This window comes from Balaenoptera acutorostrata, chromosome 11 (genome assembly GCF_949987535.1).
Source record: "Balaenoptera acutorostrata chromosome 11, mBalAcu1.1, whole genome shotgun sequence".
NCBI lineage: Eukaryota > Metazoa > Chordata > Mammalia > Artiodactyla > Balaenopteridae > Balaenoptera > Balaenoptera acutorostrata.
In genome coordinates, this window is record NC_080074.1 from 52,603,129 (window position 1) to 52,628,991 (window position 25,863).

Here is a 25,863-nt window from a genome sequence, read left to right on the forward strand (position 1 = left end):
CTGTATTAAATAAACGCTTATTGGCTGACTGACTTGTTGATAATGCAAAGCAAAAGTAGATCAAATAATGACTTCTCACTGCTCTGAAGACGTATACTCCTCTCATGGAAGCGGGTGGGGGAGGAGGGTAAATGTCAGAACCATAATCAAACTTAAACAGAGTCTTTCCTCCACCACAGTCCCAATATAAATGCAATCTATTCAGTATCTACTTCTTCCTAACTTCAAATCCAATGAGAAGAATGCCTTCCTCAAGTTCCAACAAAAGTCTCACTTTCTCACTGGCCCTGATGCATCCTCATCCATCCCTGCACCAGTTACTGTGACAAACCTGCCTTGACTAGAGCTGGAAAGTGAATCACCTTGTTCAAATTGCATGGGGTAAATTCTACAGAAAGAAACCAGGACACAGTCACAAGAATGAGCGTCAAAGGATCCTGGTCTGCAAGAAACCACGTGTCCACTGTGGGGACCCCACTCCTCCCACCCCCCCAACCCCCCAGTTCTCTCTTCTCCTGCTCTTACTCTTAATGCTGGAGCTACTTCTCATGAGCTTGTATCAATGACACTTCCTGTTACTCTCTCGAGTTTGCTTTGGTCTCTGGAGTGCTGAGCTCAGTCTCCCTCAAGCTTGCCTCTCGGGCTGCCCTCTATAAATGCATTCAAAATTACCCTTTCTCCTAGGCTTCCTCCCCCAGAGGATCAGTCTCAGGACACCTATTTCTCTATGGGTGCCCGCTCTGGCTGCTGGCCGCTGGGATAAAAGACCTCACTGGCATCACCCTTCTCTTCCCTGGGTCATGTTGACAACCCCCCACCCTCCCGCCTTGGCCAGGGGCTGCAACCTGCCAGGTCACATGCTGGCCACCCTGACCACCAAGTCACTGGACCTGATGGATCTCATGTGCTGCCCTGGGGCCTCTCTCAGGTCTGTTCTACAGGGGAGAGATTTATTTCCCTAAAGTTTCAGGGCAGGAAAATACTCACTTCCTGGAGGCACGCCAAGAAGGAGGCAATCCACCCAGGAAACCAACAAGACCCTTTTCTCTACAGTCTTTCCTGCTTCCCCATGTCAAACCCTCCCTGCTCCCCCTGAGTGAAAGGAGAGCTGTCAGGATCAAAGCCCTGTCTTTGTGATGAACTGCTGCTGGCTAGACCCGCACCGGAAGGACTGTCAGCGCTTTAACTCCTTCTTCCCCACTGTGTGCTGGCTGCATTCACAAGACTTCTGGAGTCACATTTCAGTCAATGAAACATCTTCTTATGAGCAGAGAGCCATGCCAACGGAAAGTCTGAAAGAATAATTAAGGACTCAAAAGGCAACAAAATCTGCCTTGGAGTATTTCTCCATCTCTTCAATTGGTTCGTGAGAGATGATCTAATGTATTTGCCCCAGGAGAGCATAAAGACTAAGAACATGGGTTCTGGAGGCACGCTAGTTGTGTTCATTCTCTCTTCCATCTATTTCTAGCTGGAAGATCTTGAACAAGCTATTGAGCCTTTCTGCACCTCAGTGTCCTCGTCTGTAAAATGGAGATAAGAATTACACGGATCTCATGAGGTGGCTGGAAGGAATAAATAAGATAATGCATATGATGCACTTAACCCAGTGTCTAGTGTATAGACACAAGCATCATTAACTTTCACTGTGGTTATCACTATTACTATTATTATTATTCCAAAGGAGGAGAGGGGGCCATACCCAGACTTGCAGAGAGTCAAGTGTCTTAAGTTACAAGACATGCTCTGCAAAATTAAAACTCACACAGCCTCAGAATCTCTGGGCCTTCAGGTTCTGTTAAATAAGCATGTGACAGAATCTTTGCCACTCCTCCCAAGACAACAAAGTGTGATCATTTTCCAAAGGAAAAGGAGTTACAGACTACAATTACTAAGCGATCTTAAGGGCAGAACTGAGGGGAAGATTACATCGTGGGCCAGCCCCAGACCTTTTATTCTCTAAATATTTTCTAAGGACTCTGGCTTCATAATACAACAGTGAACAATAGAGATTTGCAAACCCATGAGAGAAACATTATCTATATGTCTAACTACATGTCTGTGGTAAGTGCTCAAAAATGTAACTAAAACACTCTGGAGGATTTTGCAACCCTGACCTTGCTAGACTCCACACTTCCTTAGGGGCACTTTAAAGTCTTCATTATGGAACCCATCATAGGTTACTTCTAATGCATGCTGGAGTTAAGTTGTTGAGAAAGCACCCAGTGTTTTTGAAATTCTAGATTATTCCAATGAATTATAAATAAGAACGGGCCTGATGGATGTCATGCCACTGCCCTGGGAACTCTGGTAGTTTGGTGCTGGCAATTTCTAAGACATTTCACTTCTGGTCAAATAAATTTTTATTATCCTCAACTGGGGTTATGGCCATGAAAACTTTCTGATACCTACCACCATCACACAACCTGGATCTGGAGCCATTGTAAACCCTAACACCCCAAATGAGGATGGCTACAGTGTCTAAGGAACCCACAATGAAAAATGTGTCACTTGTGGTTTATTTTTTCTAGAGCCATAATAAGGAGAAACAGGATGGCTTCAAGAAATAAACTGTTAAATTTATAGAGTGAAAAAAGATCTTAGTTTTAATTATAGTCTAGACTGCCTATCTTGGCAACCATCTCGCCCAACAGAGTAATTTGTGGAACTGTGGGGTAAGACGGCAACAAATGAGAGGTAGCTTGTCTTAGCGCTGTGTAGGAAACCCAGTTCCTCTCCACCTGCCGTGCAAGCCAAGTACACAGAAAATTAATTAAGAGTAAAATACTGAGATAAGAGTCTTATCTAAAAATCCAGTAGAAATGGCATAATAGTACTTCCATATTCTTTATTTATCCCTATGATATTTATATGAAAGGGAGAACTTCCATCGTTACTGGACTTAAAATGTTATCAACTGGAATAACAATCTTTGTTGGTTGTGAGGAACCACCAGACAACTATACTCTAAGACCTTCTAATTCTCTTTTGTGCAAATGAGTTTTAAGATGTTAGAGAATAAAAGGGGTTGATCTGTCTAAAAAATTCTGGCAGAAAGTTGGATTCAAAAAAATTTGTGACACTTCAGGTTTGAGCAAAATCAGCACTGACGAAGAGGGAGGTGAGAAAAGTGAATGACACAGTATTACGGTTACCAAGAGAAGTCTTTCCTCACTAAAATGAAGGAGGAGGGGGAGGGAAAGGGAGAGGGGAGGAGGAAATGGAGTACAAGAAGAAGAAAAAGAGAAGGGAGGGGGGCAGAGGAGGAGATGAGTAGTTTTCTTTCTCTGTCTGACATCTCATTTGGCATAACTTCTTAAGGAACATCCATGTTGCCACAATGGCAGGATTTTCTTCTTTCTTGTGGCTGAATTATATATCTATATCTATCTATGTCTACCAATCTGCCCCTATCTCTTTCTATATATCAAAGCACTTCCAAGAGATCAAAGGGCATAGTTATTTGTGACACGTGAGGGATTTTCTGAATCCCAAAGCAGAACCATCTCACCTGGGTATAAGAAAAGTTCAGTTCGAAAAGATACATGCACCCCAGTGTTCATAGCAGCACTATTCACAATAGCCAAGGCACGGAAGCAACCTAAATGTCCACTGACAGATGAATGGATAAAGAAGATGTGGTACATATATACAATGTATACATATATACAATACTCAGCCATAAAAAAGAATGAAATAATGCCATTTGCGGCAACATGGGTGGACCTGGAGATTATCATACTAAGTGAAGTAAGCCAGAGAGCAACAAATATCATACGACATCATTTATATGTGGAATCTAAAAAAAAATGGTACAAATGAACTTATATACAAAACGCAAATAGACCCACATAGAAAACAAACTTATGGTTACCAAAGGGGAAAGGGGGGAGGGATAAATTAGGAGTTTAGGATTAACATATATGCATTACTATATATAAAACAGATAACTAACAAGGACCTACTGTATAGCACAGGTAACTATACTCAATATTTTGTACTAACCTATAAGGGAAAAGAATCTGAAAAAGAATATATATATATAAACTGAATCACTTTGCTGTACATCTGATACTAACACAACATTGTAAATCAACTATATTTCAATAAAAATTAAATTAAATTAAAATTTAAAAAAAAGCTTAGTTGTGGTTCATCCTCAAGGCTAAACAGATGAAATTCGGGTTAGATTGTAAAATTGTAACGAGTAGTACCAAAGCAACATGCTGGGTCTATTCTTCTGCAGTTCTTTAAACTTTGTTCTTACTTGTGTATTTTTTTCCTTCATGTTTCCTACAGTGAATAGTTAATATACGAAATGGTGGCCACCAGCATGGGACCTTGGACCAGTCATTTTCCCCCCGTTTTCTCATCTGTAAACAGAGGCAGATGGGCTATATAATTTCTCCCTTAATGTGATGTGTCAATAGTTCTCAAGTTGCTATCTTTTTGCTTAAGGAGAAAGAGGCTTTAGTATAGAGGAAAGAGCAAGGGGTCTGGAATCAGCGAGACCTGGTTAGCTCTGTGACTTGGGGCAAGTTACATAATCTCTCTGGACCTCAGTTTCTTCATCTGTGAAGTGGAGACAATTATGACAGCCTTATAGGATAGGGTTTATGTCCCCAGCAGAGTGCCTTACGCACCAGAAATGTATATTACATAGACCTAAACTCACATTTGGAAGAGAAAGCAAAAGGGAACGTGTGCCCATGCACGTGTGCAAATGTATGTGCCTTCATGCACACACTTGCCGGAAAAATCTAGGATGTATAGCACGGGATCTGGGGTGGGAATGATGGAGAGTGGATTGGAACTCATGGAGCCAGAAAAGAAACTGCTGATTTCTGAATTGCATTTGGTAACTGGAGAAAATTAATTTCTCTAGATTTAAAAAAAATGGGGGGAGGGGCATCTATATTTGAGAGTAAACTTTTTATTGACTTGTAACACACACATAGAGAAAAGCTAACGATTCACAAGTGCCCGGTTCAAAAAATTTTCACAGACTGGGCACAACCATGCATGCAGCATGTAATCGAGAAACAGAACATTATCTGCACCCACACAAGCTCCCTTGTGACCCCTCCCATCTGCTCACTAACCATCACCACGCCCCCTGCCAAAGGGAAGCTCTTGCGTGATTTCTAGCACAGAGATTACTTGTCCCGTTTCTGAACTTTATATAAATGGAATTGTGCAGTATGAACGCTGGTGCCTGGTTTGTTTCTCTGAATACTGTATGTGTAAGGTTCATGTGTGTGGCCATGTGCAGTTGCAGTTTCTTCATGCTCAGTACCGTCTAATGTTTCAGTGGATGAATATGCTTCAGTTTCTCTTTTTTTTAATCATTCCACTCCTGCTGCTAGGAACATGCTAGGCTTTTGGTGAACACTTCTGCTGGGGGTGTAACTAAGAGTACAATAGCTGGGCCATAGGGTATGCATGTGTTCAGCTCTTGTAGATACTGCTAAACAGTTTCGCAAGGTGGCCGTACCAACTCACATTGCCACCCGCAACACAGGAAAGTTCTGGAATCTAATTTTTTTTTTCAACACCTTTATTGGAGTATAATTGCTCCACAATGGTGTGTTAGTTTCTGCTGCATAACGAAGTGAATCAGCTATACGTATACATATATCCCCATATCTCCTCCCTCTTGCGTCTCCCTCCCACCCTCCCTATCCCACCCCTCTAGGTGATCACAAAGCACCGAGCTGATCTCCCTGTGCTACTGGCATCTAATTTTTAAGATAGCGACTGAGAAAGGACCTGATACCTTGGCTTCTTGTGGTGTTGGGTTTTGGTGAGGAATTACAAACAACTTCTCTTCCCGTTCTCCACTTTGGCTCGCTCTGCAATGTGACAACACACAAAGACCTTCACTACAGATCTCCCCACACCCTCTGGTGCACTGTCTGCCTTTGGGTGTTTTTGGTGAGTCCCTCTCCACTTTCCTAAAATTGAAATCCCTTTTGGGCAACTGATGCAAGCTGATGGTCCACACTGACGATTAGGATTAAAACACGTTATACATACACAGAGTAGAAATGACCTTGCACCAAGGAAATATTTAAGAAATATTTGTGGAATAAAGGCATTTAAAGGACAATTTCACACCAAGTATGATGGAGAGTGAAGTTTTGGCTCAAAGTACCCCCTCCCTCAGCCACAAATTCTGTTAACATACAGAATCAGGGACTTTACCATTACTGTAGCTCCCACTGGGCTGAAGCATGACCCCAAATCTGCTCCTTGTTGCTGTGTGGGAAATGCTGAAACAACCATCCATTCCTCCCCCATCAGGTTCTAGCTCCTGGAGAAATGGTGACGCCAAAGGGTGAAGCTGACACTGTCGAATTGTCTCTGAGCAGGAAAGTCTGAATGGCCCCATTTGACTCTTTCACTTTCATGTGGCAATGGGAAAAGCGGGCCGTTTGCACATGACGGATAGAGTGCAAGACTTGCTATAAATGTTGTTTATATTGCCTGGGGCAGATCAAATGACTTGAAGGATTAACATATCAGAATAAAAAGACTCAGATGCATGAGGAAAAGCCAGAAAACCCCACTTTCCTCAACACTGAGTCATTTTTCGACAGATTCAACTTGGCAAAAAAATTATGTTGGGATATAGTCCCTGTTCTGTTATAGGAGACTTTGTTTGGAAGCAAAATGTAAAAAGGTCTGTTGCATGAAACCATTAGACCCCAGATCCGATTCTCTTCCTATGTCCACTCTTTCAGGGATCTCCAAGCCAGAGAGACTTTGCAGACAGAGCTGTGCCCATAGGTATGACCTTCTCCCAGCCCGGTTCTTTTCTTCTTACGCTTTCAAGGAGGTAGACACCCAGAGCTAGTGCTAAGTCCTTCTAATAATCAGCAGCACATGCAGTGATGAGTTCATTACTGAGCCACTTATACATTCCTGACATTTAAACATCTACAGATAACTACTGGGAGAACTGGAGGATCACCTGGGTGGATCATTTCCGGAAAGCCAGGCTTGCTTTATATACTACGCTTGTCTGCCATACCCCAGCAGTCAGACCCAAGCCTAGTATTTATGTTCCCTTTCACATCCCTGTGTCATATTACAAGTAGCACTAAATTCCTATTGCTGCCTTTTGGGGTGGGAGTTCTAGTATTTTTCCACCACTGTTTATTTTAAGTTTCAAGCTATTATTGTTATTTCTTCTTGGTGGTTAAAAGTCCAGTTGTAAAGCTTTTCCACAAGCCTGAAAATTCCTGAGAAACCCTGACAATATTCAGCATTCATGATTACCTAGACGGACATATTTTATGAAAATTGCATTGCCTTTGAATGCCTTCCTATGAATGAGCTCGAACATTGGGATTCTGTTAGATTGGATTTCAGAACATATTTAACATATTTCCATCTGGCAACCCTGGCATGTCTCTCAATAAAAGTGATTATGGAAGGATTGTTATTTGGTATAAAAACATTTGCTCAGGATGGACTAGGTTTCCTGAAAATGTTGTACATCTTTATGGCTGACATTTTTGTTGTTTTGAATTAGGTGGATTTTTTTTTCACCACCACTTTGAAATATTTCACTATAAAACTCCTCCTGACCTACCTCAAATAAAGCTGGCAATTTTCCCTCAGAATTGTAAGAACTCAAATTAAGTCACATCTACAAAAATATTTTTATTAGTGGGAAGCCCAAGTTTCCCATACTTATATAAATATAACAATGCTTGTATAGTTTCTCATTTCTTAGGCTGGTGATCTGAGGAGCCAAAACAGGGAATACTCCTTAAAATTTAATTTTTTAATGATGGACATTGTGTTTAAAGGAAATTAAGATTTTTTTCTTTCAAGTTCCCGAAACATTTCTTAAATAACTGTTGAGAGTAGCAGCACTTAGGAATAGGCAAATGAAACAACACTAAGGATCCAATCTTTTGTGCATGGGGAGAAGCATTAACATGAAGAAGCGAAGTCAAATTCAAGGATAAGACAAGGATAAATGGCACAAATCCTGGAAAGATAGGAACTTACAGAAGACATCAATATTCATTCAAGGCAAATGTGAAAAGTCTTTATCCACAGGTCTCTTTAGAGATTAAAACAAAAAACAAAACAAAAAAAAAACCCCAAAGGTTGAGAAGACAGTAATTGTAGAATAATTCCATGAAGGACAGATGTTTGCTCTGGCTTCCTTTCTGAAGGCGCTGTCTCCATGGGTCATTTAGAGGTGTCTGGTTTTGACTGCCAATCCAAATGTCTAAAATCTCATCTATGAAACCCAAAGCATCTCCTCTTATTTGACCAGCTATCCACCTCTTATTGGAAAGGATCCTGAAGTTGAAGATACTGCTCTTTGGAAATATGAACTATGTGGAAGCTACAATAATTCTTCCAAGCTATGTGAGCAATCAATTTTGAGGGACTTTTAAGTTAAAGCAGAGTCTTGAAGATGGCAGAATAATGAACTTTCCATCTCTTCTTCGTCTTAAAAATTACCCTAAAAGGAAAAGAAGAACAAGAAACAGGAAAACAGAGATTCCATCTTTGATTAAACTAGAAGACATATGCAACCACAAACTACAATATATGAAGACTGAAAGTAGATGGAGAAAAGTTAAACGACACAGCAGAGTGGAGGTAAATCAAACCTAAGGATCCTCAGAAGGAGATACTGATTAAAGTTGTCCTAAAAGAAAAGACACAGGAATTGAAAGCTCCAGGTACTCCAGATGGGATTATTCTTACTCACAGAGAAGAATGGAGTGACAGGGAAATTGGTTAAAAGGCTAAGTAGGAGAAGACTTCTGCTTCTAGCGGTATGGCAGATTTGATTATACAATAAAGTTCCCTCCTGCCAAAATGCAATTAGAGTCTGGATAAACTACAACAAAGATCATTTTAATGCATTTTGAGATTACTAAAAAGTAAGACAAATCTCCAGCTTCTTTCACTATACCTTTCTCTGAGGGGGAAGTATAAAAGCTAGCTGAAATCTGAGTACAGAACCATGATAGTAAGTAAATTCCAGTAAGTTCCTGAGTTGCCTGCCTGGGATCATGAGAGCAAAAGTGTCAACACCTGAGTTGGGGCTTGGAGACTCATCATGGCCCCATGTGAAGATGAGGGAGATGAATGTGAAGCTCTCAGTTGATCCAGGACTGGGGAAAGTACATACATGGCTCCAACTGAGTACATGTAAATTCTCTCTGGAGGAAAGCATCCTACAACTCCCAAAGATTAAGTTCTATAAAGTATGAATGCACAATCCAAAATTAACCAAACAAAAATGGAAAGAAGCCACTTATAAGAGATTACTGAAGCAATAAACTCAGACCCTAAAAATCTCAGATTTTGGAATTACCAGATATAGAATATGAAATAACCAAGTAGTAGACAAAATTTAAAAGACTGAATTTTTTTGAAAGAAGCTAAGAACAGGAGACTACCAAGTATTGCTAACCGTGCTTGAAGAGTGAGCAAAAGAACTCCTAGAATTGAAATATATAATCATTGACATTTTAAGCTAAGTGAATGAGTTTACCAACAGATGAGACTCAACTAAGGAAAGAATTAGAGAAAGATAAAGCTGAAGATATTACCTATAATGCAGCATAAAGAGGCAAGGAATTAGAAAATATAAAAAGGTAATCAAGAAATATGGAGAGTCAGAAAGACTCATATAGGTATAATTGGAATCCAAGGTTAAAAAGTAACAGAGAAAATGAGAAGAGAGGGAACATCTGAAGAGATAAAGTCTGAGAATGTTCCAGAACTGATGGAAGAGATAAATCCACAAATATAAGAAAAATAGTGTATAAGCAGGATTTGAAAAAAAAATGTAGTAGAACTGAAGAATTCTGAGGAAAAAAGAGACAATATTAAAAGCACCCATAAGACTTAGAGATTATCATACTAAGTGAAGTAAGTCAGCAATAGAAAGAAAAATACCATAGGATATCACTTATATGTGGAATCTAAAATATGAAACAAATGAACATATCTAGAAAACAGAAATAGACTCACAGGCATAGAGAACAGACTTGTGGTTGCCAAGGGGGAGGGGGTTGGGGAGGGATGGATTGGGAGTTTGGGGTTAGCAGATACAAACTCCTACATATAGAATGGATAAACAACAAAATCCTACTGTATAGCACAGGGAACTATATTCAATATCCTGTGATAAAATAGAAAAAAATATGAAAAAGAATATATACATATGTATAACTGAATCACTTTGCTGTACAACAGAAACTAACACAACACTATAAATCAACTATACTTCAATGTAAAATAAAAGAAAAAGGAAGAAAAAAGCACTCATAGAGAAGAGAGAGGCCATCGACAAGAGATTAAGAATTAGGACTAGTAAAGGGTAAATAATATGTTCAAAGTGCTGAGAGAAAATAACTGTTAAATTTAAAAACTGTGTATCAAGAGAAAAAACTTTTGAGAATGAGAATAATAAAAGGTTTTTTTCAGATAAACAAACAAAAAAAGATATAGGATTTACCTTCAAAAGAGGCTGACCAAAGACACTTCTAAAGGATGAACTTCAGGAATAAGAAAAATAACCTTGGAAGAAGGGTTGAGGAAGCAAGAGAGAGCTCTGAACAAAGAAATCAGTAAACATGTAGGCAAGCCATCATTATCTCTAGGTACAATCAGTGAGTCAGTATAAATAATAATAATATTTACTTTGTGAGATGAATGAAGTGACAGAACTAAAATTATGTATCAATAATATCTAACTTGGGAGGTGAATGATCAATGTCAAAGTAAACTAAAGTTGAGTTATTCAGATACTGAAAAACTTAGATGCTGTTAAGTTAACCATGCATGGTAAATTTCAAGGGTAACATTTTAAAAAGAGAGGCTATGACTTCCAAACGAATAGAAAAAGGAGGTGAAAAAAACAAAAATCAATTTAAAGAGAAAAATAAAAGCATAGAATAAGCAGGAAAAATAGAAAGCGTAAAGAAAGATGGCATATCATCAAAAAATCTACAAACAATAAATGCTGGAGAGGGTGTGGAGAAAAGGGAACCCTCTTGCACTGTTGGTGGGAATGTCAATTGATACAGCCACTATGGAGAACAGTATGGAGGTTCCTTAAAAAACTAAAAATAGAACTACCATACAAGCCAGCAATCCCACTACTGGGCATATACCCTGAGAAAACCATAATTCAAAAAGAGTCATGTACCACAATGTTCACTGCAGCTCTATTTACAATAGCCAGGACATGGAAGCAACCAAAGTGTCCACTGACAGATGAATGGATAAAGAAGATGTGGCACATATATACAGTGGAATATTACTCAGCCATAAAAAGAAATGAAACTGAGTTATTTGTAGTGAGGCGGATGGACCTAGATTCTGTCATACAGAGTGAAGTAAGTCAGAAAGAGAAAAACAAATACCATATGCTAACACATATATATGGAATCTAAAAAAAAAAAAAAATTGTTATGAAGAACCTAGGGGCAGGACAGGAATAAAGATGCAGATGTAGAGAATGGACTTGAGGACACGGGGAGGGGGAAGGGTAAGCTGGGACGAAGTGAGAGACTGGCATGTACTTTTATATACTACCAAATGTAAAATAGATAGCTAGTGGGAAGCAGCCACATAGCACAGGGAGATCAGCTTGGTGTTTTGTGACCACCTAGAGGGGTGGGATAGGGAGGGTGGGAGGGAGACGGAAGAGAGAGGAGATATGGGGATATATGTATATGCATAGCTGATTCACTTTGTTATAAAGCAGAAACTAACACACCATTGTAAAGCAATTATACTCCAATAAAGATGTTTAAAAAAAAAGATGGCATAAACAAATCCAAATATAGCAATAATTTTAATCTTTTTGTGTGTATATATATATAAACTCACCAGTTCAAAGAGATTATGAGTGTTATTTTAAAAAAGAAAAATTCCATTATATATTATCTAAAAAAGAACCACTGAAATATAAGGTAATGACAAGGTTGAATGTAAAAAGGCACATTCAAAAATATATATACCAAACAATAAAAGCTCGAGATACTATTTTTTTACCAAACAAAATAGATGCTAATCAAAACCACTGTTTGGGACAAAGAGGATCACTACATATTGATAACATTTAATTCACCTGGCAGAAATAATTATTCTAAACTTGCATCACCAAAAATTACCAAAATATACAAAATTCAAAAAGATAGACGTATACGGAATACTGTCAAATCTGCAATCGTACTGGGAGATTTCAAACTATCTTTGTCAATTATTGTAGGTCAAGCAGACAAAAAAAAATTAGTGAAGATATAGAAGAATTGAATGATGCAATTAATAACTATCACACAACAGAACTAACAATTAGAATGCACATGCTTTTCTCAAGCACACAGGGAACATTTATAAAAATTGGCCACATTGTAGGCTATAAGACACACCTCAGCAAATTTTAAAGAATAGCTATCATACAGGCTTTGTTTTCTGACCACAATATAATTAAAATAAAAATCAATAATAAAAATATAAGTGACAAATTACACTCCTAAATAATTCATAAATCAAAGAGGCAAACATAATAGAAATTTTTAAAAATAGAAGTGAATGATAATGAACTTATTACATATTAAAAAAACTTGTAGGATTCAAATAAAATACTATTTTGAGGGAAAGTTATAGTGTTAAACTCTTATAGTAGAAAAGAAGAAAGAAAATTAATAAGTTAAGCATCCAATTGAAGAAGTTAGGAAAAAGCACCCATAGAAAGTAGAATGAAAGAGATAATACAAAATAAGAGCAGGAATGTAGTAAATAGAAAACAAAGATAAAATACAGAGGATCACCAAAGCCAAAATTTGGTTGTTTCAAAAAATAAAATAAAATAGACAAATCTTTGGTTATCTTAGTCAAGAAAAAAAGAAGGCACAATTAAAATGTAATAGGAGTTAAAAGGAGTACTCAAATACAGACATGGCAGACACTAAAAAGTGTTAGTGAATATTATGAACAACTTGATATCTATACATTTTAAAACACAGTCAGAATGAACAAATTCTTAGAAAAATTAAGCTTAATAAAAATGAAATCAAGAAGAAGCAGAAAGTCTGAAGAGTGTTGAAGAAATAAACTGAAGAAATAAAATCAGTAGTGAAAATAATTCTACAAAGAAAACATTAGGCCCAAATGTTATTACAGGTGAACTCTACCAAACTATCAAAGAACAAATCATTCCAATCTAATACAAACTCTTCCGGAAAATTGGAAAGAAGGGAAAATACCCTAACTAACTGTATAAGATCTGTATATTGTAATGCCCAAACCAGCTAAGGACAGAATAAAAAGGAAAAATTACAGGGTACTCTCACTCATGAACCCAGAGGCCAAAATCTTACCCAAAATACTGAGGAACCAATTCTGCCAAGCTGAGTTTATCTTAGAAACAAAAGAATAGTTTAACACTGGAAAACCTATACATGTAAATTGCCAAAATAGTATATTTAAAACTAAAAACGATACCACAATTTTAATAGATGCAGACAAAGCATTGAATAAATTTCAACACCAATTCATGATAAAAACTGGTAACAAACAGAATAGAAAGGGATATGCTTAACTTGATACAGATAATCACCAAAAACACAACAACAGCATTCTTAGAGGTGAGAAGTAAGAATCATTTTCTTTTAAATCATGACCAAAACAAAAATTTCTCTGACACTATGAAGTTCAAGTATATACTGGGCATTCTTACCAATACAGTAAAGTAAGAAAAAAAAAAAAAAGTGGTAACCATGGAAGTGAGATAGGCTAGGACCTTGGAACATTTACTGCAGTGCTCGCACCTGAACGACATCTCCTCTCAGCCTCAGAATAAAACAGAATACAAAGAAACTATAAGGAACTAAAAATAACTGCCTGCACTGCAGTTGGGGCAAATTATGAACAAGATACAAAAAGTCCAAAACCCAACTGCCACTTCTGAGGAGCCAGGAGCAAAAGCAGGGTACTGCGCATGATCCCTGCAGTACCAGAAAGGGGGTGGGCAGAGCACCTAAGTTACCCCTCCTCTGGCCCAACCCACAATGCGTCCCCACCCTCACCCCATTTAAGGGACCAGCCTGCCCCCCTCGCGGAGGGAGCAAGGGAACCTGTTACTTGTTTTCACTCCCTCGTGCCTTGCCTGAACTTCTCATCTGGACTCTTATCAATTTCTGCGAATTAAAGAGTCCAAGAACCTGGGTGGGTAACTGAGGAAACGACTGATAAATCTGACTACATTAAAATTTATAATAATTGTCCACCAGAGACAAATTATAAAAAAACACCATGAAGAAAGTGGAAAGATCAGCCATAAACTGGGAGAAAGACTGCCACACGTATAAGAGAAAGAAGATTAATATTCAAAATGCAGAAAAATAACTACAAGTAAATTTTTTTAAAAGATAGCCATGGGAAAAATGGCCAAAACTCATGGATAACATTTTTCCCAGCAAAAGGAACCCATGGCCACCACATAGAAAACAATGCTCTGCATCATCAGTAATGAGGAAACTTCAAATTAAACCTGTGATGATTTACACACACTAGACTGGCAAAAAGGAAGAAGTTCAGTCACACAAAGCATTGACAAGGATACAGGAATTTCTATATATTGCCAGTGGAAGTATAAATTGGCACAACTATTTTGGAAAACTATTCTGTCATTTTCTTGTAAAACTGAAAATGCACGTACACTATGACCCAGCAATTTCATTCCTAAGGATATGCCCTAGAGAAATTCTTGTACATTGTGGTAGACAAAATAATGGTCCCTCCCCAAATATGTCCACGTCCTAATTTCCAGGACCCGTGAATATACTACCTTACACGGCAAAAAGGATTTTGCAGATGTGATTAGGGTTAAGGACCTTGAGATGGAGAGATTATCCTGGATTATCTGGATGAGCCCAGTGTAATCACACGAGTCCTTAGGAGCTGAGAACCTTTCCCAGAATCTGTGGTCAGAGAAATGGCAGTGTAAGAAATACATACAGAGTGGAGAAGTAAAATATTTTAAAATTATCATTGATTTTCTTAGAGAAATGAGAAGATACTGCTTTTTTTTTTTTTTTTTTTTTTTTTATTTTTGGCTGTGTTGGGTCTTTGTTTCTGTGCGAGGGCTTTCTCCAGTTGTGGCAAGCGGGGGCCACTCTTCATCGCGGTGCACGGGCCTCTCACTGTCGCGGCCTCTCTTGTTGTGGAGCACAGGCTCCAGACGCGCAGGCTCAGTAGTTGTGGCTCTTGGGCCTAGTTGCTCCACGGCATGTGGGATCTTCCCAGACCAGGGCTCGAACCCGTGTCCCCTGCATTAGCAGGCAGATTCTCAACCACTGCGCCACCAGGGAAGCCCGATACTGCTTTTTTAACAAAAAAAAGGATGCTATAAAAACAGAGCAACCAGAGAATAAGAGCTCTTGGAAATGAAATATACAGATACAGATATAGATATAGACATATATGAAAAGTAAAAAACATTTTAGTAACGTGGTTGTAAAGAAATGTAAGAAAATTTCCTAGAAAGGAGAACAAAAGTGATGGAAAATAGAAGAAAAATAAATTAAATCAATCCAAAAAGTGCAACATCTAACAGAAATTACAAAAAAAAAAAAAAAAAAAAAAAGAACAAACAGACAAAACAAAGGATACAAGCAAAGGAATGATGAGGAAATCTCTCAGAGTGGAAGGGTCCACACTTCTAGACTGAAAAGACCCACCAAGTGCCCAACAAGACGAATGGGAGAAGACCCTCCCTGGGACGTTTCATCTTTTTCAAACTCTAGTGGCAAAGCTCGCAACCAAAGTGTTAGAATCTCCATAGGATATCTCAACAGCAACCTTGGAAAATAGAAGTCAATAGAGCAATGCCTCCAAATTTGAAGGGAAAGTGATTTTCACCCTGGAAGTCTAGACTCTGCCAAAATACTAATAAAGTGTGAGAGCAGAAGAGAGTTATTTTCAAAACATACCATGTCTCAAAAGTTTAACCTTCAGTGCACCTTTTCATAGGAAACCAGAGAAGATCTGCTCTACCGAAATGAGGACATAAATGAAGGGATCCAGTGACAAAGGAAGAGGCACAAGAAAAGGGTGACAGGAATTCTCAGATTATGACAGAGTAAGGATCCAGGGCATCAGCAGTGCAGAAGATCTGGAGAGCAAGCAGTCCAAACTGGAACAGGGAATTATAGAGGCGTGTGTTCGTGCATGCGTGTGTGTGTATGTGTGTATGTGTGTGTATGTGTGCACGTGCGAGTATGACAGACTCCGGTATGGGTATTTCTAGTAATAAAATGTAACATATATTATCTGACATACTTGAGAAAGAGAAACATTATTTTACAAAACAGTTGGAAGATGTAGGAAGGCTTAACTAGAGACTCAATGAAAAGAGTAAATAAATGAACAGGTGAACACATGAGACAATGATTAACTCCAAGGGAAACCAGAAGTCATACAGAAAAAGAAATGTGATAATATTATATACTACTTGGCTCAACACTAAAAAATTATTTTTATTATTATAATAATGAAGACCCTAAATGGAGCTATAACCAAAAATCGTGATAAAACTATGTTGGATGGATGGGGGAAGAGAAAAGAGGGAGGTAAGAGCGTTAAAATAATAAATCAATAGATGATGCTTAGAATTAATTAATTAATAGATGGCAACACGGAATATTATTTCAAAACATTGATACAATGTCAGACAAAACAGCAAACTGGGAAGAGGAAAAGGATGTTTGTGGGCATAGATGTTTTTGCTGTGATAGTTTGAGAGAGAGAAAAAACTAAGGCAAAAAAAAAAGAAACAGCGAGCAGAATTAAAAGTGACTGTGTCTGGGCAACAGGATTGAATGCGAGGAAGGGCCAAGGGCTCCTTTAGCTGTGTCTTTTAGCACTGTTTCACTTTTTAAATTTGTGCGTATATTTCTTTAATTTAAAAAATATTTTAGGGCTTCCCTGGCAGCGCAGTGGTTAAGAACCCACCTGCCAATGCAGGGGACACGGGTTCAAGCCCTGGTCCGGGAAGATCCCACATGCCGTGGAGCAACTAAGCCCGTGAACCACAACTACTGAGCCTGTGCTCTAGAGCCCGCAAGCCACAACTACTGAGCCTGCGTGCCACAACTACTGAACCCTGCGTGCCTAGAGCCCGTGCTCTGCAACAAGAGCAGCCACTGCAATGAGAAGCACGTGCAGCACAAGGAAGAGCAGCCCCTGCTCGACGCAACTAAAGAAAGCCGCGTGCAGCAACGAAGACCCAACGCAGCCAAAAATAAATAAATAAATAAATATTTTGAAAAATATATATATATTTTTTAAAATATATCATATATAGGCTAAGTCACAATACAGTACACACATACCTTGGAGATATTGTGGGTTTGGTTCCAGACTATCACAATAAAATGAATATGGCAATAAAGCAAATCTCATGAAATTTTTGGTTTCCCAGTGCATATAAAACTTATGTTTATACTACACTGTAGTCTATTAAGTGTGCAATAGCATTATGTCTAAAAAAACCAATGTACATATCTGAATTTTAAAATACCTTATCGCTAAAAAACGCGAACAAGTATCTGAGCCTTTAGTGAGTCATGATCTTTCTTCTGGTGGAGGGTTTGAAATGCTGTGAGAATTACCAAAATGTGACACATTCACACAAAGTGAGCAAATGCTGTGGACAAATGGTGCCCACAGACTTACTGGACACAGCGTTGCCACAACCTTCCATTTGTAAAATACGCAGTATCTGCACAGTGTGATAAAGCGAAACAAGGTAGAATGAAGTATGCCTGTAATTGAGGTTCAGGGGTATTAAGGAACTTTCTTAAGATGATGGCCAGGAAACAGCATGGCCAAGACCTACTGTATCTTCTATTGGACCTGACTGACTCCATTATGGCTGCAGTTTTTCATGTTTTCTTATACCCATCCCTTTTGGTAAGGCCTGCCCACACCGGTTCTAGCTATGGTCATGTAACGTGCTTTTGCCAAAGGGACAGTAACAAATGACACAAGCAGAAGTCTGAAAAACCACTTGCACATTTTCTACTTTCTCTCTTAAAGCCCTGTCACTGCCATGAGAACATGCCCCGGCCAGCCAACTGGAGGGACATGAGAGATGCATGCAGGACAGACAAGCTGCCCCAGGAGTGGCCGTGTTAGAACAGCCAGCCCTTAGCCAGCACTCCAGCTGACCGTGGATACGTGGCATAAGACACGTCACCACAGTACAGAAAGGATGCTCTCTGAGTCTTAAGTTAAACAATGAGAAGGCAAGTGCTAACCAAACTACTCAATTTTTTACAAAGAAATAAAACACTTTCATTCCCAATATTTGTAATGTGTTAAATTACAGCATACTAAATAAGTATTTGTTTTACCGTTTTTCCTTTCCCTCTACACTTACAACAGACTGTAAAAGAGCTTTCAACACTTTAACCAAATTTTTTGAGTCATGGAAAAGTTGGAATTTTCCAACTGATTATTAAGATCGATTTGCATGGTTTCAGCTTGCATGGTAATTTTTGTGGTCTCACATTACCACAAAAAGTAAGGACAACCTGTGTCTGATGTAGGGATGCTTGTGCCCTCACTAGGTTCACAGGAACAGTGGTCACATGTCACACACAGTGTCAGGGAAACGTGCGGGATCTTCACCTCCAGTGTTACTAGAGGCACATGCATGTGTTACTAGAAGATTTATAGATAATCTATAGTTAAAGAAATGAACCCTCAGAGTATTGACAAGTGCCTTCAGATAATTTCCACAACTAAAGTGCAGACTGAAAATAATAAAAATGAAAGCCCAAACGAGCACAAGTAAATGACAGAGATGCCGCTTCTGATTAGAGCTCTGTGTCAGCCACATTCTGAGGTATAAGCAACGACCAGATTCATCAAGAAGTCAGCAAAAAATGTGAGGTGATTAGGCTGAGTATATGAAATATCAATTTACACCCACTGTGATTAACAGTGAACTTGCTCTAAAGTAGATATGGTGCCTTGAGTTACTAGCAGTTGATAATATGAAACCATAACTGTGAGCTCAATATTTAGTTACCAAATGCTCAGAACAGGAAAACAAAATTTACAATTTTTTTCAGCGATGTTTAGCAGCACATAATACTCAGTACACTATCAACCTTCCATAAATGTAATGATTCATGTTTAGTAAACTATGAAAGGCCACACACCAATTGTTTTTCCTGCCCTGATGAAAGTATACAAAGTAATATGAAAAGAAGATGGTAACAAACCAAAATATATTTACAGAAAGAAAAGTGCCATTGGAAGGTGCAGAGAAAACATGCTGAAGATGTGAAGAAATGAGTCATTGGACAAACTACCTAGAAGTTTGCTTTGCAGTGCATTAAATATAGATGTCTCTGTCACATCTCAGCTCATGGTATTTGCTAGATTTTGTTTCAATAATGAAGAACTACTTTTTTTGTGAGCCAGTAAAGGAAAAATGGAAATAACTGATTTAATAAACATAATGTGTAATGGCAAACTCTGTAAATGTGACCACCAGTGCCATGCCTGCTTTGACTAGAGTACTGGGGAAAAGAATGGATTCCACAAGAAGGCTCCAGAAAGAGCACTGCACCTGAACATCTTCCCCTTCAGTATTTATGTACCAACAAGACTTCTCACTAAGGGATTGAAGCCAGAAGTGCTACAGTATGTCATTGCTGTGGTTAATTTTATAAAAATAAATCCTGGAAATACAGGCAATCTTTAAAATACGTTGCAGTGAGATAGGTAATAGCTATGAAAATATTTTATACTTGCTGGCCATTTCATGGAAGGGTTATCAATCCTAAAGATGAGTTTCGTTTTTTTTTTAAGTTCCAAATTTTCCAACATTTTCTGTGATGACAAGTGCCTGTTAGTAGTATGCTATCTAACAATAATCTTTGAAAAATACACTCAATTCATTCCTTTCAGGTGAAAGTGACACCTCAACAATGAATAACTGCTTTTCAAAAGAAATTCAGGTTCTGGAGGGACCATTATGAAAATGGGTATCTGGAACTGTTTCCATTTCTGTGTGATTTTTATTGCCAAAAAAGATGTATGTCTTACCTTAAGTAATCTTTCACATCTGAATGCTTATAAAACTTAGGATCAGAATTTAAAAATCTGCTTTCAATACTGTACAATGGATTTTCACATTTGCTGAATGTTTTTTCTAATATATGAATAATTTGCAATAATACCTTATTGATATCTGGGAATATGAAGATCCAATAACCAAAAGTCCAGAGACACCTTTGTACACCAGTGGTTGGGATTAAAAAATGAGTGTCATGATTCATAAGTGAGCCCACGATGTAACTTTCTGTTAGGATGTCATGGAATGTAGTTTTCAGTTATATCAACCACTTAAGCAAGTATTAAAATAAATTGAATTTAGATCCAGACCTTCAAACATTGTTTCAAAAACTGTTAAATCCAGATTTTGAAAAATAATGGCTTATTCAAATCACGCTGCTTTCACTAAAAATTTTACCTAAAATTTTAGTATTTTAGTAAAGGCAAAAATATTTTTGGTACCCTTAAAATAACATTTAAATTACTTTTAAACTTGAGTTTAACATTTTTAAACTCATCTTTTAAATGTTTCCACCTTTGTATATATTTTAGACTGTGCATACTATACTACTATAGTGATGGATGTACATAATTTAAAAGTAAATGTATATACTAGGTGTGCAAGCTCAAGGATTTTTATTTATAGAACTGCAGGACCAAAAAGTCTCCATTTAAGAGGATGAACTTTGCAGTCAAATGGCCTGTCTTTGCCCTGATGCTTCCTAGATATATAATCATGGTGAAGTTATTTAACCTCCATTGCCTCCGTTTCCTCGTTTGTAAAATAAAGATAAAAATATTACCTACCGGGAATTCCCTGGTGGCACAGTGGTTAGGACTCTGCACTTCCACTGAAGGGGGCACAGGTTTGATCCCTGGTCAAGGAACTAAGATTCTGCATGCCATGGGGCCAATAACATTTAAAATAAAAGGAAAACTTTAAAAAAAAAATTACCTACCTCAAGGGTCATAAATCAGACACCTACACAAGATAGGTAAATTAAAACAAAAAGTCACATGGCCTCCAGAGTCTATATTTTATTTTAGATTTTGGTTGAGACAGGGATTCAAAACACATTTGTCTATTATAAGAAACAATAAAACAGCATACATAGGAAGATAAATGGGAGCCCATAGGAAGTGGTAAGGCTTGTGGCAAACTGGAAATGTCATCCTCACCTCAAGTACTCAGCTGCTACTTAGTACTATCTGATAGCTACCCAGAATTGCCAGATTGTCCTTCTATTCAAAAGAATGGTAAAATTTGGATTTTTATGTGAGATGTCCTGATTTTTAAATATTGGTAAAAATATGTTTTTAAAAAAGCGTCGGCAAAGAAAACACACTTTCAGCCTCTAGTCTGTGACTTCTATCTTACCCAGAAGATCAGATGAGACAGTGAATTTTAACATTGAGTCCACCTCTAATAAATTCAGGGGGTAGGCAGTAGCTGTCATCTATCAGATTAAGCTCCTAGAAGGATCATGACGAAAGAGGCTTGGGGACATGTGCAGTGCCCAGAGGACAGATCTAGGTGGAGTGTTAGAAGAAAAGATGGGGGAAGGCAAAGAAACTGAGAGAGAAGTGGAGTGGAAAAGGAACTCCACCATCTGTTTCACTTAGAGTGAGTCTAACTCTAAGTGAAACAAAAACTCTTAAGTCTTTGTTCCAGGCATCCGCACTAAGATGATTTATTCAAAGTGTCTGTCCTCAAGTAGAGCTCCAAATCTAGTGAGGGAGACAATTATTCAATGTGTTGAACTTGAGAATCAAGGCACAGACAAATGATAATGGGAATCCATTTGTGCTAGGGGAGGAGAGGAAATTGGGAATGTACTTCATAAAAGAGATGTTATGCTTGGATTTGAAGGATGACTCAAGCCTACCACTCAGAAAAGGCAAGAAGGATATTTCAGGCCAAAGTATGTGCCCCGGTGGCAAGAAGTCTATCTACAGAGGCTGTGGGTAGGGGTGAGGGAGGGGAGGGGAGAGATGAGTCTGGAAGGGGCAGGTTGTAGCCAGATTGTGAAGGGCCTTTGTAGGCTCTGTTACAGTGTGTTCGTGCTACAGCCTAGAGTGGATGCAGCCAGATGACCAGATTTATACTTTCAAAAGATCACTGGCTGCACTGTGGCATCTGGAAGGAAGGAGGGAGCCTGGAGACAGGAAGCCAATTTGGCAACTGCTGCAGTGGTCCAGATGAGCTCATGATGGCCCGCCCTTGAGCACAGGGAGTAGAACAGAGGTGGAAGCAGATATGAAAGACTTTGCAGAGGCTCTTTCTCTTTGGAAGCACTGGGCATGGAGAAGGCAGAAATGAAGACTGAGACCTCTTTCTAAGATCCTCCTCTTCCTTCTGTCCTCCTCTTCCTCTGCCTTATGGTTCTCTCTCTCTCTCTCTATATATATATATGTATATATGTATGTATATATTTATACATATATAACAAATGTATCATACATATCACATATCATATATATTATATATCATATAATAGTATTTGTATATATGAATTTTTACTGAGGCTAAATGTTTTTAAAAGGAGAGGGGAGGGCTTCCCTGGTGGCGCAGTGGTTGAGAATCTGCCTGTCAATGCAGGGGACATGGGTTCGAGCCCTGGTCTGGGAAGATTCCACATGCCGCGGAGCAACTAGGCCCGTGAGCCACAACTACTGAGCCTGCGCGTCTGGAGCCTATGCCCCGCAACAAGAGAGGCCGCGATAGTGAGAGGCCCGCGCACCGCGATGAAGAGTGGCCCCTGCTTGCCGCAACTAGAGAAAGCCCTCGCACAGAAGCGAAGACCCAACACAGTCAAAAATATAAATAAATAAATTTAAAAAAAAAAAAGGAGAGGGGAGACAAATGAAAAAGTATCATATCACAAGACGATCTTGGAAAACCACTACTGATCAAAGGAAACAGAAGCATATATGAAAAAGTCAGAGCCCCCCTAAGTTCCTTGCTAACTTCTCCATTCCCTCGTTTCTCTGGATGACCTTGTATTATTCTCGTCTATGTGAAATGCCACATATTTTTCAACACTCAGCTTATGTTTCATCTCTAAATGAAGCCTTCCTTGACTGCCACCCACTCTGCTACATCCCTTTCCTTCGGCACAATTCATTCTTCTTTCAACTGAGTCCTCACAATGTTTTGTTCACACTTCCATGTAACCTTATGCAACATTCCAGTATGATGTGTAATTAGCTGTGTGTCTGTTTTTCCAACTAACCGCAAGCATTGAATCTTACTCAGTTTTAGGTTTCCTGTGCCTGGCACAGGGCTTGGTACCCAGGCAAGTGCTCAACCAATGTGTGCTGAGTGGATAAATCCTGTACAAGGGGAACAAGCAGTAAACAGTAAAATAGAAAGGTTTTTTGTGATGCTGTTACTTGGTAAGATAGTTTGTGATAGTACCTAGTGGGGAAAAGACTTGACATTCGTAAAATTTTGACATGACCTGCAGTGCATATTAGAATTCTGGGATTTGGTACTAAGAAAAAAAGTCAGTGGGAGATTTGAGGAGATCACTAAGTTTTTTCCCTAAAATCTCCTTGCCTTTTCCCTAAGGGCATAAATAGAAGCCTTGGGTGTAGAGCACCAGGAAACCCACTGGCCATGTGTGGGGAAAGGCTCCTCCTATGTAATTAGATGTTAAAAAAAAGAAAAGTTCTTTTCGACAGGCACAGGATTTTGGCTGAAGTTCAGCCACATACCTATTTTAAGCTGAATTTGGGTATAGCCCTAATAATTACAGTTGCTCTTTAGAAAAAGAGCCCAAGAGGTTTACCTGGAGATTTTTTCCAGATGTAAGCAGGTATGTGAGAAGCGCAGTAATGAAGATGTAAACCGGATGAGGCCATTTTGTGCCCCATAGTCTTCTCTCCAATCGCACCAATGCTGGGAGATGTTCCCCAGCAATCATAAGGATGATGCAACACAGCCATCTAACAAACACCAGATGCCTGACTCGCCTTACAAGCTGTAGTGTTAAAGAGAAAGGGGGCGAAACACCAAGCTTGAATGCCTCTGCAGTTATCAATCTGTCATGAATTGCAATCAAACAAACAAACCTCTTGATTCCGTCACTTCTTGGGACAGGTCCATCATATGCCCTGCAGACCTGCTCTGGGTGTGGTTAGAGGCCTCTGGAATCTGTCCCCCTCCATCAGTCTCCAACTGCAGAGTCTCACTGACTTAGTGCCATCGGTAAGGACATCCCACCTCCACCCCCCTGCTCCAGGCTCTACATCTTTCTAGATGAGGAGAGATTAACTAGATCAGCAATGCCAGAAATGAAATAGTTTGATCAAATGCATCTTTAGTGTCACCGCTATTCCTCCTTTTTTCCATATGGATGCAGAAAGTGGCTTATTTTTTTCTGTGGTAGTTAGACATTATTTGGAGTATTAAGAGAAAAAAAAGAAATTCTCCATCAGTGAAGTGTAAAAAAATCAAGGTGTACAATGCTATTTAGCCCTCTCTGAGATAAAGCAGTCACCCAGCAGAATATATTTTGGAAGGGCAAATTACAATTAATTTGAAATAAATAAGAAATGATATAAACGCATGTTCCCCCTCGTGTAACACCTGCCTTACTGAACTGAACACTCCCCGCATGGCCAGGGGCTACAGTGGAGGCACTTCAGTGCTGAGTAGGGAGCACAGCCTTAGAAACCTTGAACAAACTTGGATTTCAATTTGAGCTTGACCATGTACTAGCTCTGTAACTTACCTTAACTGCTCTGAGCATCAGCTCCACCATCTGTAAAATGGGGTTAAGACTACCTACCTCATACTAGAGATAATGGATCAAGTGCCTGACTTACAGAGGTTGCTCAATATACAGTATCATTAAGGTAAAAAGAAGTCCCATGGTGAGGTCAAAGGCCTTGGGAATAAAGCTTCAGGCAACCTCATCTTAACTCTTAGGACTCTCTCCTGTGCTAACGTATACAACCTCTCTGTAGTTTATACCCTGACAGTTGGCTCTTCTTTTTCTAATGCAAGTGCTTGACATAAGCTTCAATTGCCAAGGCATCCACTGCACTTGAAGGAAGTCTATCTCGAACAAACACAGTGCAGCCAAACGACAAGAAAAGGAGTCAGGACACATGCACCTCCTCAACCCCCATCAGGAAGATGCTTTGTTTTAGGGATCTTGGTCGATTTAGATAACTGGCCACTTAGGCCACTTTTTCTTTTTCTCTTTTCCCACGCTTTAAATTCCAGCTCTTATGTTTTAAACTCGCCAATAAAGAGTGAGCCCATGAAGCCCCAGGGTTCCACCCTCAAGCCCAATAAAAGCAGAACCCGAGGCCCATGCTCACTCTCTCTCTCTCTCTCTACCTGCAACCCCCCTGTGTGTCCTGGGGTGTGCCTGGTATGCTCCAGGGCTTGTAAGTAATACACTGTTTTTCTTCCAAGTTGCTGGGTGGTTATTGCTGAGGGCGTCTTGCAATCATAATAAGAACCACAAGGGTCTGGCCAGTGGTAACGTTGGTTCAGAAGAGGGAGATGTCTGTGGGAAGCTCACTGGGGCCCAGGTGAGTGGCTCCAGGCATTTCCAGCCACTAGCATTGCTCTCTTACTATCGACAGTCTGAGACTGGCACACAACAATTGGCATAGTGGGCAGGATTGCATGATAGCCCTCGTAAGTAACCAAGGGAAATGCCCTTTACCTGCAACTTGCTTACTAACCACCTAACTCAGGTGAGTAACACCATCTGGGAAAGG